Raw genomic sequence first — 20143 nt, forward strand, 5'->3', positions numbered from 1 at the left:
AGAATTTGCGGCGGAGCGGGATCGACATCACAACCCTGCGGTTGCGAGCCAGACACGCTACCCATAGAGTCACGCAGACACTAATTTTTTCTGGACTTATAATTACGTCTTTTTTCGCACTTGGATGGAGGTGGAAAGCTGGGAGGTCGATGTCACGAATACGTGGTATCGGAAGCGACGTCACACAGATAACACCGCCGAGAACCGCGCAGTGCGCACGCGCGTCCTTATCTGCTGTCTTGCCCGTTTGCTCGCTTCGACGCGACGCGTTCCTGTCTGATTGAAACGGCGATGGACGCCGCACGGGCAGCCGTGATTCCACAATGTTCGCTTATAGCTCTGGACAGCGGCCCAGCTCGCGTGCTCTGCGACACGGACAGTTCACGCGACTCTCTCGACCACTTGGCAAACCGTTAGCCCCCCCCCCCCCCCCCCCCCTGTAATTTCTTGTTCCACCTAAAATCACTGGATCCTCGGTAAGTAGTGCCACGCTCCCCGTATGGCCGCCATTTTGGCTCATAAAATGAGCAATTTTTCCTTGACCTCTCCGTTCTTGGTGAGCCAATCCAAATTCGATGGTGATGGGTAGCTTTATAAAGACGTTTCTTCTCTACCGAAATTTTGCTAACCACACATCGGCGAAACAACCGTACATCTTAGTACCGCCACCACATGCGGTGTCGGTGCTTGGAGGCATTGAAGAATAATACTTCGATGACCTGTAAGTTTCGAAATAATGAAGGGGCCGAAATGGCGATTGCCATGGCAAATTACACCGAGCAGTCAGTCACCTTGCGAGGTTTCTGTCGTCTGTATCTCTTTGTCCGGCTAGCAGGCAGAAAATGCAGTGGCGCTATTTCCTCAGAATACAGTGACTTTTGCCACTAACACATTGTTCTACAGATATTTATGTAGCATGGTACACCTATGCACCGAACTTTTTTTTTTTTCTCGTTTCTATATTTTGACAGTAAACTAAAAACCAAAATACACGATACTGCGCGATACATTTCAGTTGAGCATGTGAAATATTATATTGAGCAAATTCGAGGTTAATGAAGACGACGATAAAACGCCGCGTGCAAGGTTTTGAGAGGCGATGCGAATTGTTAAAATTCTCTGATCGTCGACAGCATCACAAAGGCCGACAACCACTCCAGTTCTGGGGATATTTTCTGTAACACAGCTGCAATCAAGCTCACAGTTTCAATGAAATAATACCGTACGTGGCGGGCATCCAGATCCGCATGACGAACTGCCGGCCCACATTTCCAAATAGCATGCAGACCCAGTAAAAAACGCAAGGTCATAGGGAAAAGACGTCCCCTCCACAGACAAGAAATATATTCCACGAGCCGTGAGAGGTAGGTCTTTTTTAAGGGTGAGTTGGAGCACATCCCAGAACAGGATATATATCACACCAACAGTCCCAGAACACGTGCTCCTCGGACTCCTGTCTCTTGTACAAAAAGATGTCCGAATGTCTTCTTATCTTGACAACTATTCTGACGCTGTGCTATCGTCACGCTAGCGTTCGATAGATGACTTCGTTTTCAGACGAGATGCACGAGCAAACCTTTTTCTGAATGCTAATTTCTGTCTTGACTTTCAAATCAAATCGTTTTAATGCGTTGGCATTATAATGCTCGTTTTGACGGAAACCCAGTGGTGTCTCTCGTTTGTGGGTTGTCGCGTGCGACGATCCCATTGGCCCGAGAAGATGACGTAAGCGCGGGTCAATTAACCTTTCCCTCTTTCTGCGGCGCTGACAAACTGACAGACACCGCAGCTGGGTTTTCGTCAAAACGAGCCCTTTCGTTTTTGGCAAAGTTACGCGAACAGCTGGCGGTGAGCCAGAGAGGAGGACGCGCCGCGCGACACCTCCTAGATAATAAGGCCATAGTGGTGAGTGAGATCGCTTACTCAGAGAAGGCCAACGCTGGACACAGATTCGAAACGAGTGCTGCGTCAACGCTCGGCTTCAAGTCAAGTTTGAGCCGAACGTTGACGCAATCGTCGTGTTATACTTGTGCCCAGGATTGGTTTTCTTTGATGCCATCTCATCCAGCAGAACTACGGCTTTGTTATCTAGGAGGTGTTGCGCACCGTCGTAATGGAATGCGGGCGAGCTCAGTTGTCGCTCTGATGTCGCCGGTTGTTCTGCCCCTGGGTTTCCGTAGTAGCGGTGCGTGGGCTGTGATGAGTATGTGTGTAGTTAAAACGATGGATGCGGTTCACTCTACGAGTGATATGGACGCCGTTCCTTCCACGTGTGGTATGGATGTGGTTCTTTCCACAAGTGATATGAATGACCATATCCAAGGGCGTCGACGTACTCTGGCAGGCAGAGTACAAGAAAGGGGAAAAATACAGAAAGATCTATTGGTGCATTTCTGGGGAATGCGTTACATATGACCTTTCGGAAATGCCATAGAAGTCCCCCTTAAGGAAACGCTGATGCTGACCGCGTGACGAGGCCAAAAAGAGGCAGCAAGAAGTAGGTAAAGCGAAAGAGATAGCAAAAAAAAAAAAAGTGAAGGGGTCATCGTTTGCGTTTTCCAAAGAGAGACTTGTGGCGTTTCCAAGGTTCAAGCTAACGCATTCCCGAAAAATTCACCAATGGATATTCCTGTAATTTTAAACCTGCTGGATAAAAACACTAGTCAACTCAAAAGGGGCAGCGGTCCACTGCGCCCTCGTCTCGACAACGTATCTCTGAGCGCAGCCATCTTGTTTGTGGACGTGACGCGTCGGAGCGCGGAGATGTCACTCGCGCTCCGAGAAATACTCGGTGCACGAAGAATTAACGCGTTCAAGTGTCAATCTCCGGCGGTGCCCTTGTCCGTTTGTGAAATTATTAAAAAAGTACCAAACTCTCGCGCTTCGGCGTACGGTCTTAACGCGCCCACTGTCGAAAGCCAGCGCTGGAGCGATCCAAAAAAAGCTTTCCTGCCGGCGCCATATTGCGACTCTCGCGACCCCTTTTAGTCAGAAATTTCTGCCACCCTCCTGGGCTGTAAAAATCTAATCAGCTCGATTCTCCACCTGCATTGTACGTTCGGAGTGCGCCGTCCTTTCTCGAATCAAGTAGAAAACGAGCGTGTTGGTAACGATATCCACCAAGGAAGGTAACACAAAGAGCCCATTCCTTCCTTATGGGGAACTAGCTTTCTTGAAATTTTTACTTTATTTGCCTATTCAGGACGCTTACCTTTTTGTCTTTCATTGTGAGAAACAGAGCCTTGCCACATTTGGCCTGTATCTGCGAGGAACGGTCTTGGCTATATAGTATCGCGATACAGTAACTCGTTACTTTTTTTGGATACTTTAACTGTAACTCGATACGTTATTATAGTAACTGTAACGATACCTTAATTATTTTTCGGAAAAATAATCTGAAATGTATCGAGATACTTTTAGTGAAAAACAAAATTAATGATATATTGGGAACACTAGAGTGGGTTCGACCATGTGTGGAGGTGTATATACAGGGTGTCACAAAAGAAAATTTACACTGTCTTTTTTACCGCAAAAATAAACTAGGCATCGCCGAAATCTCATTCTCCGCCCAAAGGTAGAGCTAGAGGTCACAACCAGGTGCCAAAGTTTCAGCCTGATCCGTTACCTTAATCGAAAGTTATAAGTGATTTTCTGAAAATTTCAATGGGAAAATGGGGCCCATTTTCGCCCGTTTTCGGTTTCTGGTGCCATAGAGCCCCGTGTGTTTGAAAACTCCGTCGGCCGCCATTTTCCCATTGAAATTTTCAGAAAATCACTTATAACTTTTGATTAAGTTATCGGATCGGGCTGAAACTTTGGCATCAGGTTGTGACCTCTAGCTCTACCTTTGGGTGGAGAATGAGTGTTCGGCGATGCCTAGTTTATTTTTGCGGTAAAAAAGACCGTGTAAATTTTCTTTTGTGACACCCTGTATATAGCCCGCACGTAGGCTCTCCGTGGGAACCGCGAGGGCAACCCATGTGGGCTGCCCCAGTGGGCCCCCTCAAGGCCTCACAGAGGGAAGCCGAGGTGGGCTGCCCAACGAGGGCTGACTTGGGCCCGAGTTGCGAAACCGACGTGGGACTCACGTGGCCTGCCCACGTTTGACCCCCGTCGGCCCCCATTTTAGAGCCCACTTTGTACTACTTCGGCCGGACAGACACATACAAAATTGTTTACAGTTTCAAAAATGATTTCCCATTGTTCCCCAGCTGCAACGATGCCTGACTAATACAGTTAACAATTAGTTTTATTCGAACGGTTTCTCTTACCAGCCTTTGACTGTCATTCATTTCTCTCTGTATTATTTCCATCACTGACCACAAAGCAGCGCCATTATTACATCCATTTATGTGCTTTGCTATTTCCGAATCGGTTGCATTAATCCTTACGCTGCTCTTGTGTTCCGTTAATCTATCATTGACACACGTCGATGTTTGCCCTACATATGCAAAACCACGTGGCATCGGAATGTCATGCACTACCCTATTCTGGCAAGGGATCGATATTTCACGGTCAGCTTTCCTATACTATTGCACTCCCGTTTTAAAAGAAGTTGGTCTACTCGCCCTGAAATCGGAACTAAAACAGCTTCCACTCCAAACTGCTTAGCATACGTCTTCAAATAATGCGAAATTCCATGGAAATCCGAGATCGCAACAGGAGTCCTACCATTTAGTCGAAACTTGTTTCGTATAATTACATTTCGTGGATAACTTATCATGGGCACACGCTTCATGGACACACGTTTCGTCGACAAGGTCGTTTCATCGACACTCGTTACGCGAATCGCACGCTGTAGGGTCAATTCGTCACGCGTATATCATTGGGGTGCACGTCAACTCCCCCCCCTCCTTCGCTTCGTTCTCGCCGTTTGGCGATGACAATCTGCGGCGGCTCATGCCAAAAATGTTAACCCACCTGACCGAACCGTAAACGCCGCTTGGCGGCGACAGTGTCATGCAGCTTATTACAGAAAAAAAAGTTAATCTGCACTATCGATGGAACGGTTTGACGATGAAACAATCTGCCGATGAAACATCGCGTGTCGATGAAACGTCGTTCGAGGAACTTACGTTTACTATGTCATTTATATAGATATTGAATAATAAAGGCCCCAAAATACTTCCATGGGGAACGCCAGACTTAATCGGTTTTATTTCAGATGACTGACCATTTATATCTACATATTGTCTGTGGGAAGACAAATAGGAATTTAAAAGAAGTGACACTTGGCCACGAAATCCATACTAATTTAATTTCCCAATTAGCAAATTATCATCCAGGTGGTCAAAATCTGTAGTGAAGTTAATGTATATGCCAAGAGTAAGCTTTTTATCCTCAAAACGTTTAAGTATATGTTCTTTTTGGGCTAAAAGAGCGAGTTCGGTTGAGCTATGTTTACGGAAACAAAATTGACATGAACCTATTATGTTCTGTTTATCCGCCAATGTTGCCATTCTAAGGTGCATAATTTTTTCTAGACCCATAGAAATACCGGTAGGATTGAAACGGGTCGGTAATTACCTATGTCATTTTTATCACCCTTTTTATATATGACTCTTACCTTAGCCAATCGCATTTGACTGGGAAATACCCCGGATAGCAAGCATAGATTAAAGATGTGCGTTAAGCAAGAGAAATGAGATCAATAACATGCTTCACTGGCGTGAATCGTAATCCATCAGAATCACAACTTTTACTATTTTTAAGGGCATTAAAGACAGCTATGACATCTGTATCAATGATAGGCGTAAGAAGCATTGATGCGTCGCTTTGAAAATTTATGTACTTGCACGCATCTGACTCGGGACTTTCTTTAACGAGGTTAACAAAATAATTATTAAATGCATTTGCCAATGCTCGACCTGATAACTCCTTTTGCCTTTTGATGGACTGATCTTCATACCTTGCCTCGCCTAGTCTCTTCCATTTACCTTCCAACGAGGTTGATATAAAAGTATGCACGAACGGTCTGGAGGATTTCTGTTGAAAAAAATTACAACTCTTGGTTTCACCGTTTTTGAATGGCAGCTCATTTTTGACAGTATCGGTTTGGGGTTTTCTTTGTCGTACTCGCAGCCTAGACCTTCCTCATTGTGAATTCGCAGGTCCAAGAATTGTATTACTCCATTCTCCGGTTTCTCCACAGTGAAGCGTAGTTTAGGCGCTGCTGATTTCATCACTTGCTCGAGGCCGTTCGACATATCCTGGAAAGCTCAAACAAAAATATCGTCCACATATCATTTTTGTAAAATGCATATGTCCGCTTCAGAAACTTGAATTCAATCAAACACAACAGAATCCAACGAGTTGAGACAAACCTCCGCTAAACCGAGGACCCAATCCCTTTCCTTCCTTCTGCGCAAACTTTTCCCCTTCATAATCCACAACTGTGGACTGAAGATAATAATCAAGAATGACGAGAAATCTCCAGCGCAATTCCGGCTTGGTACTGAAACTGAACCAGATTAGATTCTATCGCATTCTTCTTCACCCTGCTAATCAGTCTATTTTACTCCAAAAAAATAATATAGGTCCTTAGTATCAAAATAGGGAGCTGAACATTCCCTCTCGTGACATCTGGTGAGTATTGATGAAGTTTTACCCGTTTTCATCGGAAACCATCGTAGTTTACCAGTCTTTGCTGGAAGTTTTGCCGGCAACCACTCTCGGTTACCAGATTTTGTTGGAAGGTTCACCAGTAGCCACTCTCGTTTACCAGATGTCGCAGGAAGTTTTACCGGCAGCCACTTTCGTTTAAATGACGACACGGCTTTGCTGGAAGTTTTAGCAGCTGTCACTCGTTTCCCCGTTTACCGAACTTCACGGGAAGCCTCCGCGAGGGGAACGATTAAAGCCGAGACGAACCGGGGACTCGGTGTGTAATTATGGTGCCTAGAACGCGTCTCCAACTCCTGTGCTTATCGCGTCCAAAAAAGTGGTCCCACGATAATAGGCGCATAAATTAATGCTGTCGCCAGTCGCGATCCTGGTAGCGTCCCAGCAGCGGTATGTGGCAGACGCATGTTCTTCTGCAGATTGCTCTCCAATGTGACAGTCCAAGGAAGTTTCGGCAGCCAGGAGTTCGGGACGCCGCGACGACAGCGACACTCGGGTTCGTTGGAGCTTTTCACCAGCATTTCTACGACCGACAGCCAGGTTCGCGACATCCGGCAGCATGACACTCCGAGATCATGATATACCCCGGAGAGAGGGTGCGTGGGGGCGCGTCAGTGTTGTACGAAACGGCGTTGCAAGGAACGGCGCTCCTGGAACGCGTTCTTTTTAGGGCAAACGAAGGAACGCCGCTGTTCCATTTTGCATCAGTGGAACTGGAACGGGAACTCTTTAAATTTTTACTGGAACAAAAAAAAAAGAACGGCGTTCCTTTTTTTCATCTAGTGGGGTAATTTTCATCTCATTTCTAAGAGGGAAATTCTAAACGTACAAAAACAATACTTTACGAAGAGCAGGACCTTAAGTTTTGGTTGCTTATCTTAGGGTTCAATTTCTGTGGTCCTCACTTAGTAACAGTCGGGTGCAGGAGAGCTAGAGGACATCGATTCTTTTTTCAGTGCCCGAAACTGCGGTACAAAAAGCAAAACTTGTAGTCGAATGAAAAGATAAAGCAAGAGGGACGTTTCAAACTCAGCGACTTTCTTTCCTTCCACGAATCCTTATACACCCAGAAATCTAAGGCCAGTTACAGCCATCACTGAACTTCAATAAAGAGGCCTACTGTTACAACAAAGGAGCAGGTTACAAGACATTGAACACACCCTTGTATCGAAAACATTGGTCACTTAAAAGATGCACAAACATTAACCTTTATTCATTCTCCCCTTGTCTTCCCCCTTCAAACTGAAAAACGAATCCAACCTTGTAAATGGCTTGTAGACTGACCTCCCAAAAGCCTTACCCTCGTCTTACTTGCTCATCTTGAGGACAGCAACATCAAGAAGCAACTACCGTTAAGTTCGAACAAGGGACTTCGTTAGATTAAAACCTGTGAAGTTGATGTAAAACGCTTGTGCAATGTGGGGTAACAGTTCAATTGGCTTGTCTCATTTGCCCACCACAAACATAAATATGGTTAAAAGCTGAGATTTTAAAAGGTGAATATGAATGAAACCCTGCTTCCGCTTGTTTCCTTCTCCTGGTGCCCTTCCGTCACGCCATTCAAATTCGTATGTTCCCATTTGATGGGGTATATTAAAAAGAAGGAGAAAAACCTTTCTTGATTTGACTAAATATATTGTTACGTTTTCAATTTACAAGAGGACGTCCATAGCCAAATCAGACCAGATTAGAAGTGTGCCACGCGCCGTCTGCACGCGCTTCGTCGTCGTCCTCCGTGGGTTCTAGCACGCGCCTCAGCAGCACCGTTACACTATTTCCCCTCTGATTTTTTTAGTGATGGTTCTTCCTAGATTGGTTCATTTTGCTAAACAACCTCGCCACGTTCCATTAAAGATAAACAGTTCTTTTTGCAGGTGTCGTTGCCGATGCTCTTCTGCGAGAGTTCCTCCGCAACACCAAAATCCAGCACATTGGCGCTTTTTGAAGTTGATGGCTCGAGACTTCTCACTTGGCCGCCGCTAGCTCCTGTTTTCGTCACACCTGGTGACACGTCTGATCAGAACTCCGATGCCGGCACAAATCATATCGGTGGAAAGCATCACAGCGCAATTGCGCATTTTGAAAACCTACACCGAAAATGAAATGTGCCGGTAAGGCCAAAGTCCAGGAGGAGATGGAACGTTATGTTAACGTTGCTGCTCATGACCTCATCCGCCGAATGTCCAGAACGGCAGTCAGAAAAACATTCAAGTCCGGCGCGCACCTACGCGCCTCGAGGCTTTAAAGCTTACGAATGCAAATGTGGACATAGGCCAACGCAGGATCTTCATTGCACGGCCACAGAATAGTCGTGGGCAACGTGGCGAAGTGGTAACTTCTTCGTGGCGGTTCCGGCATGAAGATTTGCGGCGTCAGGAAATCCAGCCGCCATCCATTGGTTCCATGAGACGCCAACGCTGACCACATTGCAGAGGATGTTCTTCCCGAGAGGAGGCTTTCCGGGTAACTTGAGGCGCCATGCCAGAAATCCCACTTCTGACACCAAATGTTACGTTTTTAATTAACAAGAGGACGTCCATAGCCAAATCAGACCAGATTAGAAGTGTGTCACGCGCCGTCTGCACGCGCTTCGTCGTCGTCCTCCGTGGGTTCTAGCACGCGCCACAGCAGCACCGCTACAATATTAATCAGCGAAATGCGAATGTAACATATATGTAACGATACGTTCCATTTTTTTAACCGGGAACGAGTTCCTTTTTCCCATATGGAACTTGTAACTGGAACGCGTTCCAAAAATGAGAAGGAACGAGGAACGATCTTTCGTTCCTTGTTTTGAGGAACGTTAACAACACTGAGGCGCGTCCGTGCTTCATAGTCAAGGCTAGTCTATAGAATCCGCAGTGCTCCAACTCTGTCAAAGCGCAACGCGCCGAAAGGCGCTCATCTGTCTTGACAGAGTTGGAGCACTCTAAATGCTAGGCTAGCCTTGGTAATTTAGCATGGACACGTCGCCACCGACCCTTTCTACCTCGAGTTGGGTGCGTGGGGAAAATATAAAAAAGCTCTTTGCTTTTTTTTGTTGTGTTTTTAAGTCAGATTTTTTTTTTTTTTTTGTCAATGAGCGCAAATTGAACGCACGGCAACGAACGGATGCTCAGTGTAGGTTTGCCGTTCCACCTGTGCGACCCGTATCTTCCAGAGCAGCTGGCTGTGCAGATAAAAAGAAGTCGTCTTTCAGTGACCTGCTTCTTACGCCTCTTTGCGCGTCCAGCTTCAGAAGCATCCAGTGGGCGAAAAAGACGCCGGAGGTGCCTCTGTGATGGAATCAGGGACGACACCGTGACTGTGATCAGGATTTTCCAACAGTGGTGGATGTTGGTTGCGCGTTCGTGTTTTTTGCTAAACGTGCTACCGACAGTGTGTGTGTCTGTCCGTGTGGTGCACCCGGTAGGTTTTATTAGTTGAACTTTTGTACATCTAGGAATTTACCCAGCGGCATTGTGAGTACCTTGTAAGATAATATTTGCGACAAAGAACTCGGTTATTTCAATTTGGTCTGATTGCTTTTGTCTACGGCTGTGCAAATGGTTTCATTAGTATCTACCCTGTGAAATAAAGACATGGAGCAGAGGTGGATCGGCTTCGCCTTCACGACCGAGATGGTCTTTCCGGAGTAACCCATGACGTCATCGACTTCGCGCCCAGAATAAAAAAAAAGTCTCGTCGTCAATATTGCTCTAATTTTTTTTCTTCGCACTATTCTCATTTCTTGACACGCGTGTCCCCCCCAACTAGGTACCCTAGTCCCAACCAGACTGCTTAAAAATACTTTTTTTTTTCAGGGGCCCTTTAAAAGAGATCCTAAAAAAAAAAAAAAAAAAAAAAGTTTTTTTTTTTAGACAGTCTGGTTTGGACACGGATGTCGAAAAATAAAATTTATGCGAAAGAAAAAAGTTGAATTGAAGTTTATTTGACATATAAAATGCCGGGGAGGGAGGAGCAAAAGGTTGCCGAAGCTACCTGACGAGGCTAGTAGAGCAATATTTATGGCGAGAGATTTATTTGAAATTCTCCGCGCAATGTCTATGACGTCACGGCTCATTCCGGAATGACCATCTAGGTCATGAAGGCGAAGCAGACCCACCTTTCCTCCACGCGCCCGAAATTCCGAGAGAGAAAACATGTGGAAAGGAGGTGACTGCCGACTGAATCGCGTCTCGCGCCGTCAATATTGCTCTATTCTTTTTTTTCTTTCGCGTAATTTTTTTTTTACACGCATGTTCCAACTAGACTAATAAAAAAAAAACATTTTTTTTTCTTTTTAGGGGTCCTTTAAGGACCTTGTCCTAGTTGTTTTAATGTTTCATTTCCTTCAGAAAAAAAGCGAATTAATTGTTGCGTCTGTATTCATTTGGAAGACCGACCTGGTAAGTATGGCAAGCTTCCCGGATTTGTCTGCTTGCAAAAACTTCACTGATTTCGTTTCTTAGTCTTTTTGACCCCACTGATTTCACGAAAATTTCACTTTTTATTTGGATACCAGTTTTTCATCCCTTTTTCTCTTTTGCTAAAAGCAGCATCTATAAACGCTACTCCCTCCTCAAGATTGACTTTCTTTGCAATAGTTGGCTCGAACGAAAACACATCCAACTTTGACGGCTTTATGTTTAGATAACATTTCGGGCTTCTCCCAAAAATTACTTCCAATTTTGACGAAATAAGTTTATTGCAAGGGTTAACAAACGAGTCCTGAGCCTCACAACCACTCATATTTATCAATACTGCTAATCCTCATTGGAGGACTTTTGTAGGGTGGTACAAAACACAGATGCATAACCACAGTGGAGAAAAAAACACATTTAAACAGAGGGTAAAATTATATAAAACAAACGGGGTTTTTCTGAAACCAAGACTTTCCGCTTCCCTCATTTCAAGAGTCACACTTGATGCTGTCCAAAACATGTCTGCGTTTCTAATAACAAAGACGGTCGAAAGAAGCCTTTTTCACTCTGCTCCAAAGATGAAAGTAACAGCTGATGCTATTTTACGAAAGGCGTCAGCCGTTCGTAAAATGGCGTTAGCTGTTGCTGTCTTCACGCGGCGGTACCGTGTGTGCTTCTACTCATTCGGCGTTCGTTGCCATGGTGACAGCGAGGAAAGCAGACGGACTTTATGTTGCGGAAGTGCGCTGCGGCTCAGCGATACCAAGTGCGTTCTAAGGCCCTTCCCGCATGCTTTTCAATGGGCGGAAGGCGAACTAAAAGAGTTCGAAATAAGGACTTAACGCAGAAGGCTGCATTTCTCCAGCGCCTCATAATTTGACGAGCCTTAAACGAAAATCATGTTTTCTTGGCCATCCCGCTTCGTGTTTTTTTTATCCGTAACATGGGTCTAAAGCTTTGTCCATCGTAACCTTTTCTGTTTCTACAGTGAAGCTTTTGAGGGCTAATTTCCCCAGTTTCGTGGCCGGGTACCAAACAAATGTCGACACAAAACTACAGAAAACTCTGGACAGCCACCGCCATCTATGAGCGACGAGGGCAACAAGGCAACCAGTCTGGTTGCCGCTGTCGCTCATAGATGGCGGCCGCCTTTAAGCTATCATAGAAGAATGGATAGCTGGGCCAGTTGGTGGGAATTCATCGCAGGAAACAGCGCGCAAAACAGAGGAGGAAGTAGAAGAAGCACACCGGACGAGCGCTGCTCGAGCGCTTCGGGCTTGCGTGTGTAAACGAACCTACGGTGCCCTCAACCAGGCATTGGACGTGTATAGACCTCGTCTTCACGAAGAACGTGCCTGCCGTCAGCGTCCACCCTATGGCGGTGTACCACAGCGATCACAAGGCCATGATCACTGTGGTTTCGAAATAAACAACAACCCCGGATAGTTATATACTGTAAACGACCTATTTTTCGCGGGCTCAATATTTCGCGATTGAGGTCAAAGCAGAAGTTTTAGAATAATTCGTGAGTACTAACTTTCGCGACGCGGTGGGATCTCAATAAAGATTCCAATGTGTTTACATTTTACCGGAATTGTTGGTGGGACCTATTTTTCGCGAATTGTACCCGAATCGCAAAGTTCGCAAAAATAGGCCCTCGCGAAAATTAAGTCGTTTAGAGTGTATGTCTCATCCTTTAAATGTTCAAATAACCAATTACCCAATCGCACCTTAATCCTTACATTTATAAATACTTCATTCCCACCATAGTACAGCTTCGCTGGTACGTCTTCCTTCTTCACTAGAGTGGAAAGGCTGAAATTTTTTTTATTAGTCACGTCTTAAAAATGTTCCCTTGCAATTGAGTCCTAAAGTTTCCTGTGCATTTTGCTATTTAGGGATCATTGTTTAAAGTAAATGCGAGTGTTTGTCTTAATAAATCGTGCATAGATATATTTCTTTCTTTATTTGATATCGCGCGAGTACCTTGAAGGACCCCCCGAAAATAAAATATTTTCTGGGTATACGCCACTGTCTTGGATCCTTTGACTTGCACAATCTCTGTGCACTTTGATTATCTTCTTCCTCCGTCAAAGAATCCCTGATAGCAATCGATGCTTGAAGAGTTCTTAATTAATAAAGTTCTACCGCAGAGAGATGCGAAAACGCGCAACGTCGGCTTCCAATTCCGCAAGACAGCGACCCAATTTGTCGGTGAACGCTTTGTCGCGAACTTCGCTAGGGGTTCCCAGGCTGAATGAACTGGAGTCGAACTGGGCCCAGGGCAGGAGTGTCAAAGGCGGGGGTCGATCCCGTCCAACTCTCATTTATTTACATAATATATACAAGTAAGCTGGCCGAGAGTAGAGAGACGAGAGCCGGGTCGTAACGTTTATCAGCGCTTTTTAATATTTCCGATTTTCCCTAAATCCCGAGGTAGGGACATTTATATCGTCCGAAGGCAACCAATCCCCGTGGAGTGTGGTTGTTGCGACCCTTCTGTCCTACGTACCATCATATTGTCGCGCAAAGACGTAAGGCGATCTCAGGCACTGTCTCGCAAACATCCGGCAGCTCTCATCGTCCTCTCGCCGTGACCCGGTAGCTCGGGTAACCCTACCGCAACCCCTTCCAGCGTTCGGGCGGGTGAAAACTACACCACGAGTCTACCGGTCGGACGACTTCAGAGAACTCAGAGTTCGAAGAGGTGGATAGCGCACCTGTGGTAGCGTTAGATGACGGCAGTTCTGAGAAACTCGCTGCACACCGGTCGGAACGTTTTTGACAGAGACATTAATGCTTGAGTTCTCTTCCGCCGGATCACAGGTATGAATCGAACGTCGATTGTAACAACTTCAAAAATTACGGGTACCTCAATCGAGCTTCGTTAAACGCCGATTGCTGCGATGCTCAAAGAGCGAGCGCCTGTCCTGAGGGCAGGCGCCGAAGGTAAATTCGGTGTAACTGTCATCTTGCAGCTACTCCTATGTTCAAAACGACAGGCGACAGGCGACAGTGATTTGTCGTTGTCCGTGACAGGTCCCTTCTTTTTAGTACAACCTATAACTGTGTTCGTTTTCCCCTAACTAAACCGACAGCCATCCATCGTCACGCATAAACTAGTTACCTTGAGGTGTATGCTTCCTCGGCCATTCATAACTATAAACGATAGACATACATACGCTCAAAGATATACAGACGAGCAAATGCTAATGCGTGTGTTCATGCACACGCATCAGCCGACTTAGTTCAAAGGCGCCAGACGCACCAAGTTGCGGTTTGGAGTTTGAGATTGCTCCCGCGCGCGAGTTCTAAAGTATGAATGATTGAGAGCCTTGTCAGAAACACTGAGAGCCATGCCGAACATATCGGCCTTTCATTCTTTACAAGTGGTCAGAGTTCATATATATATAGCATTCGGTTCTGACTCTTTCGCAAATGGGGTAAAGCCGGCAGAGCGTCTACGTTCACTAAGGTGTATCGTTGAAGTATTGTACGTCTATAGCACAGCGCACAGGTTCGCTTCTTTCTATTTCTTATTTTCACCAGACAATATACTTCAGTCTGTTCTACTATTTGTCTGTTATACCTTTGACTAGAGGTAAGTTCAGGGTGGTTCTAAATTATTGTTGTGCTTTTGTAAATGGGTGAGCCCGGCCGAACGTGTTCGCTGAGGTGTATTGTTGAAGTATCGTTTGCGGAGCACAAAACACAGGATTGTTGCTGACAAAGGCATGGGCGCGAGCGCATGCCTTTGGATAGTGCCCTCTATGCGTGAGGCCACTATCCAAACAAAGCATTCTTCTGAGCCACGGCCGCTCACGCACCTGTGACTTTGTCGGCACTCTAGATACCTGCGCAGTGGACGATAGACACCTATCAATTCTACAATTCGTCGGTTACAACTTACTTCTGACCCGGAGTAAAAGCAGGGTGACTCTAGATTATAGTTGAGGTTTCCGTTAGCCTATATTTTCTGAGCTGAAAGAAAAAGCTAAATAATAGTGTTGACGATTGGGCTAGTTGGTCATTCATATTAGCGGAAAACAAACAGCGCAAGGACAAGGACAGAGTAGAAGGCGGTAGACACACACAGCGCTGTGTGTGTCTACCGCCTTCTACTCTGTCCTTGTCCTTGCGCTGTTTGTTTTCCGCTAATATAAATAATAATGCTGGGGAAAATGAAAGGTGAAAGTATCGCTCAAAAGGTTTTGCTACTGCGAAACAGAAAAAAAGAAATCCTTGGAGGACCCTTAAAGGGCCCCTGAAAAGAAAAAAAAAAGCTGTTTTTTTTTTTTAAACAGTCTGGTTGGGACACTTGTGTCAAAAAATGAATTTTACGCGGAAAAAAAAAAATTTAGAGCAATATTGACGGCGAGAGATTTATTTGAAATTTTGCACGTAAATTCCATGTCATTCAGCTCGGCGTCTCATTGGCAACGATGGTCATTCAAATCAGCTTCTCATGAGCCATTAGAATGAGTGACAGCTTAAGTGTTGGTTATAAAATCTTCGTGATCTCTTGAAATCGCCTTTTGAATTACATATGTGTAGGTTTAAGGAATAATCCATTGAATGAACGTCATAATTGTTTACAAACATTTTACAAAATCGTAACTTCCATTCGGATTCCACGACAAACAAATGCTTCGCCATCTTTTTCTGTCATGGTCGCCGTCCTATTACGCGTCTCGCGTACCTCGTGTACCTCGGGTGGTTTTATAGTTTTATCGCGTTTATATGTGAAGACCTCCTGAAGAGGGCTTGTTGCTTGTGTTCTAGTTAGTCACCGTAAGTACTTAGGAAGTCACGCGGGGTGACAGGTTTTTTTGTTTTTCTGCTCTTTGCGTGATTCGTGTGTCCGGTTGACCCCATCTTTTGTTTCTTTGCTGGCGCGCGCCAGGGACAATTTTTTTTTTGAGATGTTGTTTTTGTAAAGCGTTTATACTCCGTTTCACACTTAGCGTGCAACGCTGTCAAAGCTACTGGCGCGAGCGCGTGGCTTCATCTATGGTTTTGTTTCCGCGAGAACGCGTGCAAATGATCAAAAAGATCAAGCCCCATGCTCGCGCCAAAAGCTTTGACAGCGTTGCACGCTAAGTATGAAACAGAGTATAGTGAAGGCACGCGGCACCGCACTCAACGTTTAATAAAAAAAATCGGTTACCACTGCGTGTCCTCGCGGCGGCTTGAAGGGTCGTGCTGCTCAGACCAACTCGTCGAGGCACCCGCTTCGCCGCCTTCCGCGGCGAAGTAGGTGCCTCCTCGCGAGCGGTTGTCTCGCGGCGATCGGAGCGGACGCCTTCCGGCTGGCGAGGCATGTCCTCGTACGGGCGAAGGCCCAGCTGCTGGCAGAGTTGAAGCAACCGACGCTTCAGGTCGGGGTCCATCGCGACGACCAACGTTAGCGACGACTATGTACTGTGTGTACGACCAAGGTACGTGCAAGGTACGACGTGCGACCGGCAGACACATGCAGGGGCTGTGTTCCAAATCTTACCCAATTGGTCCGAGTTACTCCGGCGGATCGTATCACGTGACAGCACAGATTGAAAAAGCTGGACGCGGTTACGTTTTAGAACGCCAAGGGTACAAAACCCTCACCCTGGAGTAAGATCGAGTAAATTTTGGAACACGGCCAGGAAGTAGCAATAGCTCCCGTACACTCTCAGAAAAAAAGGTGTAATATTACACCCCTTGTCCCATATAGTACACCCCAAAACTTCAATTCGACGTACAGCGCCCCATAATCGAACAGGCGGCCCCAAAGTTTACGAGGAGCTTGATAGCCGTGTGGTACAACTTATAAAGATAGCTGATGTACGTATTATTGACTACAGAAAAGATTATCTGAGTTTTCTTCGCCGTAATGCAAAAGCTCCGTGTTTTCTTTCTTTGGTCTTTGATACGTACTTCAACAATTTAATAAGTTATATCGCACCGTTATCAAGCCCCTGGTAAAATTTGGTGCCGTCTGTTCGACTGTAGGGCGCTGTACGTCGAAATGAAGTTTTGGGGTGTATTATATGGGACAAAAGGATGTAAGGTGATACCCTTTTTTTTAGAGTGTACGGGGCGCAGCCAAACCAGGCAAGCAGCCAAGCCGATCCACTACGAAGAGGCGGGGAGCAGTGTTGTGCACGTTCCTCAAAAAAAAAAAAAAAAAAAAAGGAACGAAAGCTCGTTTCTCGTTCCTTCTGATTATTGGAACGCGTTCCCATTACAAGTTCCATCTGTGAGAAAGGAACTCGTTCCCGTTACCGTCAAAAAAAAATGGAACGTATCGTTACATATACGTTACATTTGTATTTTGCTGATTAGCATATTTAGTTATATCAAGCAAAGTTAGTCTTTTGTTTTGAGATCTATCCCATTAATGGCCACATACAAATTTGAATGCCGGGATGGAAGGGCACCAGGAGAGGAAAACAAGCTGGTTTCATTTGTTGATATAAGTTCACCTTTAAAAATCTCAGCTTTTATTTATATTCATGATTGTGGTGGGCAATTCAGACGAGCCAAATGTATTGTTATTTGATTTTGCACAAGCATTTTACTACAATCTCACAGGTTTCAATCTAACAAAGTCCCTTGCTCGAACTGGACCACAGTTTCTCCTCAATGCTGCTGCTGTCCGCAAGACGAGCAAGTGAAGTAGAGGGTAGGGCTTTTGGAAGGTCAGTCTTGAAAACTACGAGTCCTTCTTCGTGAAGGTTGGATTCGTTGTCCAGTTTGAAGGTGGGGAACAAAGGGAAAAGAAATAAAGGTTACTTTTTGGTTATCTTGGTCGGGATCCAAGGGTGCGTTCGATGCATGATCACCTGTACTTTTGTTGTAACTGTAGTTCTCTTTGTGTAAGTTCGGTGATGGCTGTAGTCGGCCTTAGATTTCTGGGTGTATGAGGATTCGTGGAAGCAAAGAAAGTAGCCAAGTTTGAAACGTCCCTCTTTCTGTGTTTTTTTCTTCCTTCGACTAAACGTTTTGCTTTTTATACCGCAAACTCGGGCACTGGAAAACAGTCAATGTCCGCTAGCCATTCTGCACCCGACAGTTACCAAGCGAGGACTACATAAAAGAAACCCGAAGATAGGTAACCAAACATTTAATGAAATCTTGCTCTTCGTAAAAATATTCTTTTTTATACTTTTAAATTTTACCTTTTTTTAAATAAAATAAAGATTACCCCACTGGATGAAAAAGGAACGCCGTTCCTTTTTCCGTTCTAGTAAAAATGTAACGCGTCCCGTTCCAGTTCCACCGATGCAAAATGAAACGGTGGCGTTCCTTCGTTCCTTCTAAAAGGAACGCGTTCCAGGAACGCCGTTCCTTGGAACGCCGTTCCTTGGAACGCCGTTCCGTACATCACTGACGGGGCGTACCCCTCCTCCACGCGCCCGAAATGCCGAGAGACAAAACAAGTGGAAAGGAGTTGACTACCGACTAAATTGCGTCTGGCGCAGTCAATATTGCTCTAAAAAAATGTACTTTTTTTTTTCGCGTAAAATTTATTTTTTGACACGCGTGACCCAACCAGACTGTTAAAAAAAACATTTTTTTTTTCTTTTGAGGGGCTTTTTAAGCTTCGTGTCTAAGAGCGAAACGCTACAAGCGTACTTCCGTGGCCTAGTCGGTACTACGGTAGCGTGTCTGGCTCGAAACCGTATGGTCGTGGGTTGGAATCCCATCTACAGTTCTTCGAATTTTCCTTCAAGAATTATAACTTACTTTATAAAGAGAAACTATATGACACTTGCGCCTTGCGGCGACCTTTAATTCGCATCGCATACAATGTTTTAATCACTTTCATTCCAGCGTGACTTCACGTGAGCGTTGTGGGTTGTTTGAAATTCCCATGCGAAGTCATGTTCTATGACCCTGTGGACCAAACAGAATTTTCGCGTCACGCCATTGACGCCGGCTTCTCTGCGGCACGAGCTTCTTAACGCTGTCGCGTTAAGAAAGCTCGTCTAGCTGAAGCTTCAAGAAAGAAATGAAACACCTTTTCCGGGAATTGATCCAAAGTTTGCGATGTGCTCGGAACTCTAGTTTCATCTCGGTGTACAACACTGCCGGTATCTTGGAAAATGCTCTAAGATATATTGCATAGTATTTTCAGAAGATTAATAACCCTTTCCGTACTGCGTTTGGTAGCAGTATTTTTTTTTTTTTCATAAACAAATTTGGTGGATCCATCCGGTACCTCCGATAACGATACCCGATAAAGATACCATGGATGCGCAAAATCGTCGGCGGAGTATCTGGTACCGTCATCGGAAAGATCTACTATAACTCTACATTAACAGACGCTGTCCCGATAAACCGAAGTATGCATATTTCTTTCCTATTGGGGAGGAGGTCAGACTGGTGGCGCCCCAAGCGGTTAATTTTAGATCTACACGGATGGGGACAACAAATAAGAATGACTCAGCGCTCGGCTGACGCAACCGAATGCTGGGTCGGCGTTCGGCTGCACCATGGGTGACCAAACTGCGGCTCTTTGCTGGTCCAAGTGCTGCTCGCGGATCCCTTGTAAGGGAACACCCCCCCTCCCTTCGCCCCTTTCCGCGTCCCCCCCCCCCCCCCCAAAAAAAAAAAGAAAAAAAAAAGAAAGGATTTCAGAATACAGCACACTGCAGCTTGCAGTTTGACAGCCTTGTACTCCCATACGTACAGTCGCACAGCCTTGTGCCAAATACGTACAGTCAGACTCTGAACAAAAGTTAAGTTTGCCCCCCCCCCCCCCCCCCCCTTCCCCCCGCGGCTGTTAGAAGTTCCGTGGTTTTGTTTGCGGCTCTGAGGCCAGGCCAGCCTGGCCACCCCTGGGCTGGACCGTCGTCCCGAGGTAAACTTCCTAGATAACAGGCAGTTTTAGTAGACCGTTTCCGCAGCCCGCTAAGCACGCGCATAGCGCTCCGTAGTCCACCACGAGACCTTGAACTATGCAGACAAGGCTGGCGGCACGCATGCGCAGCTGCGGCGTTTTCTTTCCGTATATCGATACGAAGGAGAAAAACAATCTGCTACAACTCCCTAATAGGGAGTTTGCGTACACCGCGTTCCCCCTCCGCTATGCCATCCTCAACGAAGAAGTCGCTTCTGCACCTGCGCGTCGATGGCCT

At 45.7% G+C, this 20143-nt stretch overlaps 1 protein-coding gene across 2 annotated transcripts in view; it reads left to right on the top strand.

Moving 5' to 3' along the window:
* Positions 1 to 439: 439 nt before the first annotated feature.
* LOC115323444 overlaps positions 440 to 20143 on the top strand; it is a 31835-nt gene continuing 12131 nt past the window's right edge. For both annotated transcript variants that reach the window (XM_040222961.1, XM_040222962.1), the window contains exon 1: positions 440 to 476. The gene's annotated coding sequence lies outside the window, so the exon portion shown is untranslated. The remainder of the gene's footprint in view (positions 477 to 20143) is intronic.

The sequence above is a fragment of the Ixodes scapularis genome, unplaced genomic scaffold, assembly GCF_016920785.2.
Source record: "Ixodes scapularis isolate PalLabHiFi unplaced genomic scaffold, ASM1692078v2 PGA_scaffold3__209_contigs__length_174095766, whole genome shotgun sequence".
In the NCBI taxonomy this organism is placed as follows: domain Eukaryota; kingdom Metazoa; phylum Arthropoda; class Arachnida; order Ixodida; family Ixodidae; genus Ixodes; species Ixodes scapularis.